The following is a 14,231-nucleotide window of genomic DNA, read 5'->3' on the forward strand; positions in this document are numbered from 1 at the left end:
TCTTCACAACAGCTACTTTTTTACTGTTCATTTCATCCCCTAAAAATGTATGACTGTACATAATTAGTTAACATTTTTTTTTTTTACTAATAGCGAGTTAAAAATTAAATTAAAATATGTACATTAATAAGCTAATAATAGGTTTCGATATAATCTAAAAATACATGATTTATCGTTTAGAAAATCGTTTTAGTGTTAAACATACATTCATACATATTATATTTGATCTACTTGTTGTAGAATTATTTTGTTATAAGTATAAACAATAAATAAGTTCAACAGTATTATAATACAGCCAGGAAAAACGATTTCCAGTTATATGTTTTATCATGCGTTATTAATACGTCTTATATATACAATATTCGCATAAGTACCTAGCTAAAATCCCTCTAATCGAATTATTATTCTAAAACTATAATATAATATAGGTATCTCTTTGTGTATTCGCGAAGGAGTTAAATACCCCAAGAAATATTTTCGACTCCATTTTGGCATTTGATGTTTAATGTACAGTAAGAACGTATTATTCTAATTTAGTTTTAAATTTGAATTATTATATATATGAATGTATTCTAAAAAAAATGAACAATGCTTTTTTGTGTCAGGTGATATATCTCTTATAACTAGCGTGCTAGAAAAATAAATGGACTCTCTTATTTATAAACGTTTATTGAAATTGCCGACTTCACTTTGTAGCAAGAATAAAAAATATCTTGTCGAATGTTATTATAAACCGTAACAAGATTTTACACCGCATTTTTCTTTGATTTTTAGATTATATTTCATAGATATATGTATAATAAACAATATATGACAAGCGTGTCTAGATGGAATTGAATAACGAAAATTACAATTCAGTCAATAAATAGATGTCTAAGTTAAATTCGAATAAAAACTCGATGGTGAAGATTGTTTAAAATTCCGGTTCAGCCTAAAATATTTTAACTTCAAAATTTTAATCTAATTAACTGTACTTATTAACGTATAATGAATCATATATAACTTTTTTATTAATCCCACGGCTATAAATTCATAATCACAGAATAATATATTATATACTTTTTTATTTTAATGGTTTATTAATTATTTTTATATAAAAAGTTAAAGATTTTTTTTATTATATGAATATTTTGTCACGATGCCATTGTTCTCATCAATATCTACTTTAAAACACATGCCGAGATAATGTAGAATATATAAGTATAATATAGCATTACACTGAAGTGGTATAAACAAACAGTTTTTTTCTGTGAGCTAAACGATTATGTATATAAATAAAATAAAAAACCTTTTTTTTTAAACGTATTTAAATATACATACTTATAACATAGTGTATATATATAGTATACATATATATTTACCATAATAGAATATACTTATACTCGCATATAGAGTTTTGGTTGGTAAATAACTGATAATGAGATTGTATATATTAATACTACATCATATTACTTTTTTTAAATAGCCAATAAACACTTATTAATTTAGTATTAAAAATTCGATCTATTGGAATGTCATATTTGAATACTTTGTGGTAAAATCAAATATATTTTAACAACTTCACCCCACTGCAGAACACCTGAGCTAATGAAATTCTTACAAGCAAACAATGAAATATAAAAGTATCTAATAAAATACTTGCTTGGATGTCTCTTTATATAAAACAACAGTTATTATATATAAAGTCAAATAGTTGATAGACTTACCACGAATATGTCGATTAAAATTTAAAATTGACATTCATTTAAACGAAATTAATTTTAATAAAAACCTCTTTTTGAATAATTATTATTAGATTGCCGGTCGGCCGTTTGCATATTTTACTTATTTTTATTCTCCCTCAAAGACATCCGCCGATATATTTATAAAATTTTAATATACCGGAGAGGATGAGAAAATGTCGGGGGTTTTTTCCTCTCATTCCGTCGTACGATACGAAAAACCTAAAAGCTATTAAATAATGCCGTTAAAGACATTCGTTGTGGAATTGGGCTATATGGTCGGACGAGGTCGGAGAGGGGTTGGGACCTGAAGAGAAACGTAGTCCAATGGAAACTTATTTCGAGAGTGACGTCCTAAGTTACTGCCGGTCGCCGCAATAAAGTATATTGATATCCATGAAATATTCAGAGACGGCATGGCACGTTTTTTTTTTTAGATAGATTTCAATTTGTCTGAAAGCTAATATCGCGGTAATGTGCCGAAAAAAACATCGACGCAGCCACTACAAGACTTAGCTCTAAGCACTTTCGCGGATCTTTGTGGATTGGCTTTGTATATATAGATATATTATATGTATATGTATATAGTTATAATACAAATCCACAATAGAAACCCAAACGGAACACACTGCACTTATTTTATAAATATTATTTTATAATAATCGTTTAGACAATTTTTTTTAAACATACTATCTCGTTTTCTTGATCGACTTAAGTGATTATGAAAAAAATTATATTATTTATTGGATTTAATTAAAAATGCATCTTCATAACTTATAACATTATGGTTTTTGAGATTTTTTACCATGTAAAACAACTCATATCATTCAGCAGTATAATTTTATGAAAATATTTGTTACGAAATATCGCTGTATTTATAAATCAATAATGATAATAAACAGATTTCGATCACATGTATAAATAGTATATTGTATAATATATATATAATAATATCGTATAATTTATCAAATAAATATTTAAATATAGTTGACAAAATATAAACACTAAATAATATTCTAAATAACATCTGTGCACTTACTGTTTATTATTGTATATTAAATTTGAATAATATGTACAGTATAACGTTAATGATTATTTAGCATATTTATACACATTAATTCATTCGAAATTAAAAGAAAGCCTTATGATATAAGTGATATAATTATTATAATACAAGTATCCGCTTATTATTGGCCAAACATATGTGTGTGTGTGTGTGTTTGTGGAAAGTGGGAGCTGTATAAGGTTTCAATATCCCCAAATTGTTTTTCATATTATGTAACCTAACATAAATTTAACACAGTTTTTTTTTTTTAATAACATTTCATAACTCCTTTCCCACTTCCTGAAAATTTGTTCTGAGTACGGCTAATATAATGTGGTGACGTGCACAATTTTTTATATAAATTATTTTAATAAACGTCATACGCACGTACTTCGTGATATAAATATTATATTTTTTAATTCATCCAAATGGACGCGCACGCACACATGCGTCGTAGTAATTATCGTTGTAAACAAACGGCGTGGAGGTATTTGGTCGGTCGATCCAGCTGGTATACTGCAGAAGGGTCGCGAAACGTCGTTGTCAGGGTGCTGTGGCGGCATCAGAGGTGGTGTCAGTCATCGGTCGTCGTTCGAGCGTGTATACCTCATCGGTTTGTGTCTGTTGTTAATATAAATTATATGATATATTTATATATATACCAATAGATTATCGTTACTATTAATTATAATACGAAAAGCGCATACAGACACACGCACGAATTATATAGGCACATAATCCGCGTTATTTCAATCGATTTCATACAGGCAAACACAAAAACGGGGCAGCGGGTTTAAAATAAAAAAGTTTTTAAAACGACGACAACACGTACACACACACATGCACGTTATTATATAAATATGAGGGTAATTTGGCACGGAACCCAACGCCCCGCCACCCGGCACCCCATTGATCAGATAACGTTTTTAAAAGGCTCTCCAGCGGTGGAACCACCCTGCCACACTCGCCGTCACCCCTGTCCAGCCACCCTCGAGCGCGGTAGTTTCGAGAGGAGCTGCATACGACTGATTGAATCGAGTTCACGTCACTTGTCTCCGCCGGCGAATATAATATATATTATAACAACCGGGGCAGCCAACAGCAGTGTGTAAACGCGATTAATAAAATGATAACGATAATAATGAAAACATAAAATTGCGTTCGGGCCGTTATATTATTATATTATATTATAATACTTTATGTACCGGTACCGCGGTATAATAGCAGCAGTAGTGCGGTGTGCGTGTCGGGCTTTTAATTCCGGACCCATTGTGCTCGCGAGCGGCGGCCGTTCGAGTACGGCAATTTGGGGACCGCATTGTGTACACATAATCGAATTAGCCTCCGTATGTACATGCGTATGTATATACTATATACGTGGGTGTATATATGTGTGTGTATCGAGCACGTGACTCTCCGCCGATGCGCTCTTATCGCCGCCGAGCGGACTGCCCGTTCAGTGGCGGAGATGACTCAGAGCGGTGGTTGGACAATTTTTCATTCGATAAACGACGGGCGGGCAACGACGATGACGATAAAATAATAACGCTTAAAAAAACAGACGTTAAAAAAAATTTCATTCTCACGCACCAAATCTATTCGACGTGCGAATGTCGCATTTGTAGTGACGTACACGGAAACTCTTACAGTAATTTTTCGGTTCGGCATTCGCGTATAATATTATACTGTATGGTAGCAGGTATCTAACCATCATTCGGATAGAAATCGATAAAATAACAACTATTTATTATTAATATTAATTATTTATTATATACTCTCGTCCAGATTGCAGTATCCAGTGTTTATTATTTCCATAATCATCGTCGAGTATCATTTGTAGCCTTATTTATAACATAATATACCTAAAAAATATACAATATATACCTATTATACCTAATATAATATTATAATATATTAGATGGATGATGAAACGTTTAATTTTTTTTTCCATACGTAATACTATACAAACTAATCATTAATCCTACGCAATATATCAGAGACGTATTTTCAACTTTTGTATAAATACCGGTATTAGAAAATAGTCCTTAGTAGATTATATGATTATACAGTTATATTCATAGATATTAAAAATTCCATGGTTGATTTAAAAAGATAAATATTGATTCTCATCTATAACGGTTATTTAAAGCTGACTATGTATAATAAATTATACCTAAAATATTGTGTACCTACACTTATTGTAACAAGTATACTGTATATGCGTGTAGTATGTGTTTAGTCTTTTCTATAACCATCTTCAATTGTATTATAATATAATATTAAATTAATATTTCAATAGCTTTAGTTATCCTATCCTTTTTTCGGTTTTGCATGAGTCCGATACGTAAAATTAAGTTTTTATGTAAGTACTCGCACTATTTGTATAATATGCATATATTCTACCTACATATATAATATATTGATATTATATCTGTGTATTATAGTAAACTGCAAATTGCAAATTATAAGTGTATAAGTTTAAACATATTATATTAAAACAAATATTTGAATTCATCGCGATGTTTTAACCAACTGTGTGTAGTGAAAATTTGTTTATTTTCAGTAAAAGTTTGTTAGGTTGTTTTCAATAACGTCGTAATTGACAATTTAATATATGTTTGTATACATAATATAACAGGTACTGTGAAAATTTAACGGTAAAAAATATTCTTTTTTTCCATAAATTATAGCCTACGTATATTATTTTATTGTTAATCAATAATGAATTCATTTTTTTATTCCATCTCTATTTTTCTTCTTCGAAACTAGAAAACTAATACAATCCAAACTATTGAATTTTTTTCAGACAACTTAATTAAATTTTGACACGCAGTAGTACAGTTTCAATTAAATAAAGTTTGGAATTAATTTTATGATATCGATTATAAGATGTTGATTAAGAATTACTTAATGATGTATAACTGCAACGTTGTTAGAAATTAACTACAAATATAAAGGTCAACTGTATCATGGATGATTGGAAATTCATTAAAATTAAAATCAGTCTATATGGATGTGTAGTGTTACTGTGTCAACCTCTCAACTTCTTCCCCTGAGAATTGTTTTAATATTTTTTAACAGTATGAATTGGCATATTAGTGAATCTACTATCCGCTGCCTTACCAATAGTATTTTTTCGGGACAGACCTGCAAAACCGTAAAATAAAACTTATTCTGTATTTTTCCATGCCAAGACCATAAAAATATGTATTCAAAATTACACTACTACTACAGCTATATTCGTGGATATGTACGCTTATTTTTTTTTTTTTTTGGAGGGGGGTATTTTTCGCGCGTAGTAATGTAATCATTTCATCTTATTTATACCGAATCTTAATCAGTAAACCTAATTTTCAGTAGATTACATTATTGCTGTCATCTACTATAGCATTTTGCAGCTACAATTATAAATAACTGCTTATCATTTATCTAATAATACAACTTTAATTGTATTAAACAGTTATTGTTGTTATAGCACCTAATTCGTAAAGTATTACATACATAATTTATTAATAATTAGGATTTCATACATTTCATAATTAATGAAATAATATTATGTTTTTTCATTTTGTGAAAATTTATCATTTCTTGTACGTACGCCATTAGTTATTTTCACAAACATGTAGGTAATATTAAAACCTTTAAACACGATTAGTAAAAAATCATACATTTTTTATACTTATAACTTACCTTGATTCTGAAACATCGAAACCCCGTAGTTATTTTTTTCCTGCATATATTTATTAAATCATCATAACAACAGATTGAAAGGAAAACCCAGTTGTACCTAATCTTTTATATAAACTTTTTCGCAAATGGGTGAAACCACCTCATTAACAAAATTAGTTTGTTAATAATATTGCAATCTCATTTTACGCTTTGTGTACAGAATCAGCAATATAATCTTTGTTGATTTGAACAAACGTTTTTTTTTTTAATTTTAAAACCCCTCGGTTAGGTAGCAATTAATTTTGCTTATTTAAACAATTATTATGTTTGTAGATCATTAACAAAATTAGTTTGTTGATAGTACAACCATTTTGTGTTCCTTATTATTACATTATTATAACTATACTCCATTATACGTGCATACCTATTATGTATTTATATATAGAGATTATATTATGTTTAGTTTTCGTTACAATAATAATTAAAGTGAAAGATATATTAATCTATTTTAAATTGTAATTATCTATTAACCTACATATCGGTATTAAATCGTGTGCAATCATAAACTGTATAAATTATAATTTTAAAGAAACTCTATTTTTCCATATTAAATAAAAACATATTATACATATACTAGTATATTATATACACACTTATGGTCCATTTAGAGAATCTGATATTATGTTTTTATATGTTTTCGATTAGTGACGGCCGAATTAATTAAAATACTTACCCATTTATATACAATATACATAGAAATTATGTATACCTATATGACTATATACAGAGTGCGGCATAAGTCGGTTCCTACTGTTAATAGTAATAATAATAAGCAGTTTTTCGATAACAAGACAGTGGGAACCGACTTATGCCGCACTGTGTATTATGCACAAGTATTATGACATATAGTATTTCTATTAGGATTTAAATGTATTTCACAATCACGTCGTAAACAAAACGCGTGTCGTCAACTTAGCCACAGTGTGTAGTTGCATTTACGTATTACTCATGTAATCATTTCGGATATGATATATTAGTATACAGGTACTTCGATTTATTTATAATACGAAATACGTATTTGTGTGGTTTGCACGCGTTAACTACGAGTAGGTATACTGTGCTAATCAGATGAATGCGTAGGATTATTATTAACACAACAGGTGGCTATGATCGATTTCTTTGAAAATTATACCCGGGCATTGGTGTTCTTTGAAGGCCGATATACGTGACACAGTGTCTAGTGTTTAAAAACATACAATATAATTAATATTATATTATATTATTTATACACAACGCGCGTGTATATAAACGGTGTGTATATACGATTGCAAGAATATTTGGTTCATATAGATCGTACAACCGAATACACTGCAGTACAATGTGTTGAATATATAATGTGATTATTAATTTTTTTTTTCACCGAGAAATCCGCGCACGGTCGGTTTATCAATGTTATTATAGGTATTGTATTCGGTTTTCTTCTTCTTTTTCCTTTGGATCGAAGCCAATAACTCTACGCATAGCCGCATATAGTTGCATTAACGTTCAAGATTTCAAGTCACGCGCACAATCCGTATTTGGGGATTTATGTAACGCGTCATGTGCGCGTAAGGAAGTATAAACGCAACCCGCAAGTCACACACACACTCCCTCACACTTATTCACATACACATGGTCATACGCATTACACAGTGGTACACACATCACATATTATATTATATATACACGAGTTGCCTCTACTTCGTACGACGATATGTCGTACCTATATATGCGTATACGAAGAATTAGAATTCGTTGCGTGCCATATAAAATGAAAAAATATATCATACATGCAAAATTGGAAAAAAAAATATAGTATTTCTCGCCCTATAAGACAGCGGTAGAGAACACGATATGACCGGGTTTACGCGAACGAAACAACAATTAAACCTCGCACATGCCTTATATGAATTTAAAAAAAAAATAAGTAACAACCAATAATAAAAATGGTAGGAGCAGTGTAAATTGTGAGAAATCAAAAGAAAAAGAAGAGAAAAAAATTGAAAAAAAACTTCCGTCGTTTTCTAGGTCCGTGGGATGACGACTATTACTGCACGTCAGGCGGATATAGCTAACTGTCTCACTGGTTCTGACGCGGGAGAACATGTACTACCTACATCTGGGCAGTTTATAAACCATACCGGTGACAACGACTGGTGCAGTTGCATTCTCTGCACTGCGGTGTATCTGCCCCGCGGTGACAATAAGTATATGATATTATTGCTTACTGCAGCAATGTCAATTGTTGATGACCGGTCGATCGTACAATCGACAGGAGCTACTAAAACTCGATTTTAAGTGTGCTCTAAAAAAGGCTTATAACATGACGATCGCAACGGTTTACCTAACTTCGATATCACTACCATATCATCACGACTTCGGTTTTGCAAATTCCCACGGCTCTCAACAATATTGTTTAGAACGATACGCATAACAAAATGGTTAAGTTTATTTTTTTACTTAATATGTTTACATAAGTAAATCATTGAACGTCGGTTATATCAACAGTAATTAATTTTATTATTTTATACTTTTATATTAATATCCATTCGATGTAATATGGGTAATTTATCTAACCGGAATATGATAGGTATCGCGCAATTTATAGCATGGTCGTTTATAATTAATTCGAAATGTGGTTCATATTAAAATGTATAATATTTTCCTACATTATACATTATGTTTTTTTTTTTTTTTTTTTAATTAATTCTCTATAAATTTCCATATGTTACAGGTAATATCATTACTATACCTTAATGCTTTTAAATACATTTGTTAACTGAACGGAAACCCGTATTCTTTAAAAGGTTAGTTTTTTTTTTATAAACATTTCACGAACACCAATTTATCTGTGCACTCATCTTTCATTTGGTAATTTTCATCATACCTATACCGCATCGAGTGTGAACGATTAACTGGTTACCACAATAGCTGGTTTGTTTACAGTATGCGGATAAATAAATTGGTAACGGATATAAAAAAACGGATGCGTAGCATATACTGCACGATATTTGTATTTACGCGTGTCATAAATGACCTACGTGACTACTAGTGTTGAAAACGGACCGAACATAGGTTTTTAAACAAATAAAAACCGTACATAGTAAATTAAATACGATTAATATATGGTTAATATCTGCAACGTATCATTGCGTTGTGTATAAGCTTTTCACAATTACACGTTACAACAAAACCTGATACTTACCGTGTATTCAACAAACTGAACAAACGTATGTATATATACTCATACATATCTTCCTACGAGTTATATCGCAAACGTCTGATTAGTAAATGAAAAAAAAAAGAGCTAAAAAGTAATTAGGTACTATAGTGGCATGGCGTAGTTATAAATTGGAAATATCGAAGAGGAGGTCGAGACGAACGAACACATACGGATATACATCGTCGACGGCGACGGCGGCGGCACCCAAGTCTCTCAACCGGCGGCCGAGTTAATTGGACTGTTCGTCTGTTCGGATAGCTGAATGCCCACGTGATTAATGACAACAAAATATCGCTGGTTCTCCGCACACGCTTGTGTGTACATACTTCGTCGTCGTGATAATTATACGAAACGTATTATAATACTAATATTAATATTATTATTACACGAGTACCAGCGCTATCGGTAAATGAATATTATACGCTACGACGGACCAGAATTGTTCTTGATTTCTATATCATATTTTATAATAACTATGTACATAAAGTATACATTGTATGTGGTTAATAGGTTTTGGGAATGAGGTTTTCCGTTTCATCGACCGGTGGACGGGAAACGCACTAGCAATAGGGTTAGAAATGTATTTCAAGGAAATTAAAATATATTATAATAATATGTATATAATATGTGTACATACACTTTACAATTTACATACATATACGAACACAAAAACCAGATTAAAACGTGACCGTCTCACATGATTGGCTTGTTCCGAATTCCGTTCAGGGAAAAAAACAATTTAAATGCTTTAAGGTTGCACACACAATGAGGCCCATTGTTTGGACACGATCTTCGTGTGTAATAGGGGAAAAAGTGGCGGTGGCAACGGCGAGGGAAAATTATTATTATATTGTGTGCAGTGTCCGCGCCGAAGCAAAAAAAAAAACACTCGCGCACACACAGCCAGTGTGTACGGCGGCGGTCCCGTAAATTGTTTTCGGATTCATATATTTTATAATCGAACTAAAACTCGAAATTAATTCATAGGGTTAGTATATATACACTTCACATGGTGGTCGTGTCCCAGTGGACGGGGGAAAATGAGTCCGGGAATCTCTTTTCCCACGGGCGTTCCCCCCCCCTTTTACCTCACCATAATGACGAGCCTACTACAACTCACCTCTCACCCACCACTAAACCCGCCAGAATTAATAAATGCATTTTTAATACATTGTACACTGCAGCTGCGCACGAGTTGATTTTAATATGATTGATGTCCAGTTTGCATAATATCTATTATAATGTGTAATGCGTATTTAAGAAAACATTTCGCTTCAGATATTAAGCGTATCGACTGCGACAAATGATTTTTTGCAGTATACGAATTTTATCAGTGTTAAAAATCAAAGCGTTCACGCATGTGTATAGTATATTATTCATATTTTATACTTTAATAATATCATGATTATTGTTTGTTAAACGTCAAGCGAAAATTGTACATATCATAACAAATATGATAATGAGATGTATGTGAGTAGATATAGGTATAATAAATATGGTATATGATTATATAGTATTATAAACCATATATTATTACATAGGTAATATAATATTGTAATTAACGTGAGTACATCATTTTAGTATAATATAGATTAGAAATCAGGTAAAATAACGTTTAAAAGTATAGCTTATAAATTTACATTTTAATTTTAATTTTTACATTTACTTTTTACCAAATAACTTTTGAAATGCAAGTATGTACATACTCTTAGCGGTTTTCAGCGAGCTTGTTTTCGAACAAATTCGGTATATATTTTTTAGATATTTAGCAGTTGACGAAGCGAAAAATGCATTAGTCTTAAAATGTTATGTTTTTTTTTCATTTTTGATGATAGTTAATTCTATAGATCGTACGTGTTGCTTTGGTTGCTTTGAAAAAGTAATTTTACAATCTTCTCTGAGACCACAGTAACCTTTTATTCCTTTTATTTTCGACAATTAATATGACGGTGATTAAGTGTCTGATGTAGTGGACGTAAGAAAAACCACTGCAGCATTGGCTATAGAGAGGCGGTGTATCCTGCATAAGTCTCTCAAATCTCAATTGTATCAATTACATTAATTATTGTAAGCGCGCCCGCCAGTAATCCAATTACTTGGAAAAGGAAAAAAATGTAAAGTTCACTTTATATTATGATTATATTTTATGTCCGTTTTCTCTTTTATATATTATTCATTTTTGAACCTTAAGTTTTCAATTCAACTAATTGGTTCGTTTGGGCGCGCGTGCGCGGGGATGGTTCGCTTTGTTATCTGTCTCGCTTTTGTTAAACACAATATTTATTTTTATTTTTATTTCTCTTTTTGCCGCGCCGCGTTTCTACAGCAGCCCCTACTCCGCAACGTCGTCGGTCGCGCTCATAGACCCCAAAGACCGCTGCCAGGAAGAAGAGGAACGGAGAAAAACGAGTGGCGACGGCGATGGCGGTGGAGTACCAATTAACGTGCTGAGCGGACTAAAAGTTAGCTCTTTAATAACGACGATAAGTTTAATTGTTCTCGATAGCCACCGCCGCTGCCATTGACTCAGGATGGATATATTTTAAAGCGAAATGGTTTATACGCGCTCCACTCGAGCCGATTTTGTTTTTAAACGGCAATAATTAAAATTAAAGAATAATTCTCAATTATCGTAATTAAGTAAATACACGCGGATATAATACTATTATATACCTACGTAGGCAGCCACAAAGCACGGCGGCAGCAGAGTGTTCTTATAATAGTATAATATACATTATTATTATTGCATTTTACGGTTGTCGTTAACCGCCATTGTATACACGCAACAATATAATAATAACAATAATAATAATATTGCGGTCGTTTTTCATTAACCGCCCTTTTTAATTCATTTCGCGTAAAACCTCAAACCCTTCAGTTATTATTATTATTCACCTCCGACGCCAACGTTTGTTTTTACCATAATTTTATCATTATATCACATAACCGCGTCGTCCATTACTTAGACAGTCGTCACCATTAACTTTCGGTAATTACAAAATGTGATATAATACAGTTAGATTATAGATATACTCTTATATACCGTGCAGTCCATCCGAAGTAAGAACAGAAATCATTTTTACCGCCACACGTTTCAAATAAATCATTTTAAATTAGCCTGACGAGTGTGTTTTGATGAATTTTATATAATTATAGTTGTATCATATTCGCTTTGATCGTGATTTGTGAGCGTTATAATAATATATAACCTCACTGCGGTGACTTTCTGTTATCGTTTCAAAAACGCGACTTCGGGTGGTAAACTTTTAAAAAATGTATCGACAAATAATCGCATTTTTGGTCAAATCAAGTTCGTACTTTGTTGAAGATTTCATCAAACGCGCTAATTTACAATTGTATACTGGAGCTCGATCACTCACTATGTTTTTATCGAAAACAAACCATTAGTTATGTGTTGTTGAGCAGACGTCGCGGAGTTTAAAGTACGGGACGCATGGTCTCTATCCCGGCCCACCTGGTATGTGTATTAGCGCCTAAACATTTATTTTTATTTTACGAGATCGACCGTTGAATGGTTTAAAAATAAAATGACATTCTTTTGTCCACTTTATATATATATAGACGTAATGTCTTGTCACATTTTACGCCTTAAAAGACGTGTACTCCAATGTCTGCATTCTCATCAATCGCTTAACTCCGTAACATTTAACAAGGTGTAGGTGTATTGTATAATGTGTATATAAATATCCCTAAGGGCCGTAGCTGTTTTTAATTTTCCTCATAAAACTAACACAGCAGGATAACGGGTGAGTGATCCACTCTGTAAATGTATGTGTATCCTGATTCCGAATATTCGAAGTCGTAAGTTCATAACATTATACCTGTATTATACGCGATTAATACGAGCCCATCATTATCTCGTCGTGTTTATTTTTCATTAAAATTAAGTTATATTTTAGAATGTCTGAAAATATATGAAAATCTAATTCATCGCACTTTGTGTAATAAACTTTGTTACAGCCCAATTCTCATTAATAAGTAATCCCTTCCCAATTAACCCATCAGACCCTAAAGAAAATAAATTATACCTCTTAAAAGAACTTCGCCAAGTTGATTAATCCATTCAGTTTTTTGAATTAACCTTTTTAAACTCCGAAACAATCTCGTCAGGAAATCCTTTAATCGTGTTACGGAAACTTATATTTTAGTTACAACGATTTGATTTACTATTAAATACATTTTCGGCTTTGCTTATTTTATCAAGTATAACAGAAATTTGCACATAAACGTGTTAGTTAAATTCACTTTGTTGTACGCTGTATTATAGTTGGCGGAGTATAACGTTCAAAACAGAATCATGTTAACTGTATTGACATAATGGAGGTATTACTTAACATAATTTAGTTTATCGGTTCGCGCTGCACAGTATAGACTATATAAGGTTAGTCGATTCTGTATAACTTTTTATTTGCGGTTTACCGGTAATTTCCATACCTAAGGACAAAATTTATATGATGAATTTAATAAATTATCGACTTGTAACTTTCAAACCGATAACGATGTCGATTTTCAT

General features: G+C 31.6%; 1 protein-coding gene across 6 annotated transcripts in view; it reads left to right on the forward strand.

Moving 5' to 3' along the window:
• The window catches only part of LOC113548490 (insulin gene enhancer protein ISL-2B-like), a 112,753-nt gene that overhangs the window by 63,535 nt on the left and 34,987 nt on the right, over positions 1-14,231 (forward strand). The window contains exon 1 of one of the 6 annotated variants that reach the window (XM_026949390.1): positions 8,814-8,915. The exons of the other annotated variants lie outside the window; for them this stretch is intronic. The gene's annotated coding sequence lies outside the window, so the exon portion shown is untranslated. Of the gene's footprint in view, positions 1-8,813; positions 8,916-14,231 lie in introns of those variants that run through there. 6 annotated transcript variants of the gene reach the window in all.

This window comes from Rhopalosiphum maidis, chromosome 1, assembly GCF_003676215.2.
Source record: "Rhopalosiphum maidis isolate BTI-1 chromosome 1, ASM367621v3, whole genome shotgun sequence".
NCBI lineage: Eukaryota > Metazoa > Arthropoda > Insecta > Hemiptera > Aphididae > Rhopalosiphum > Rhopalosiphum maidis.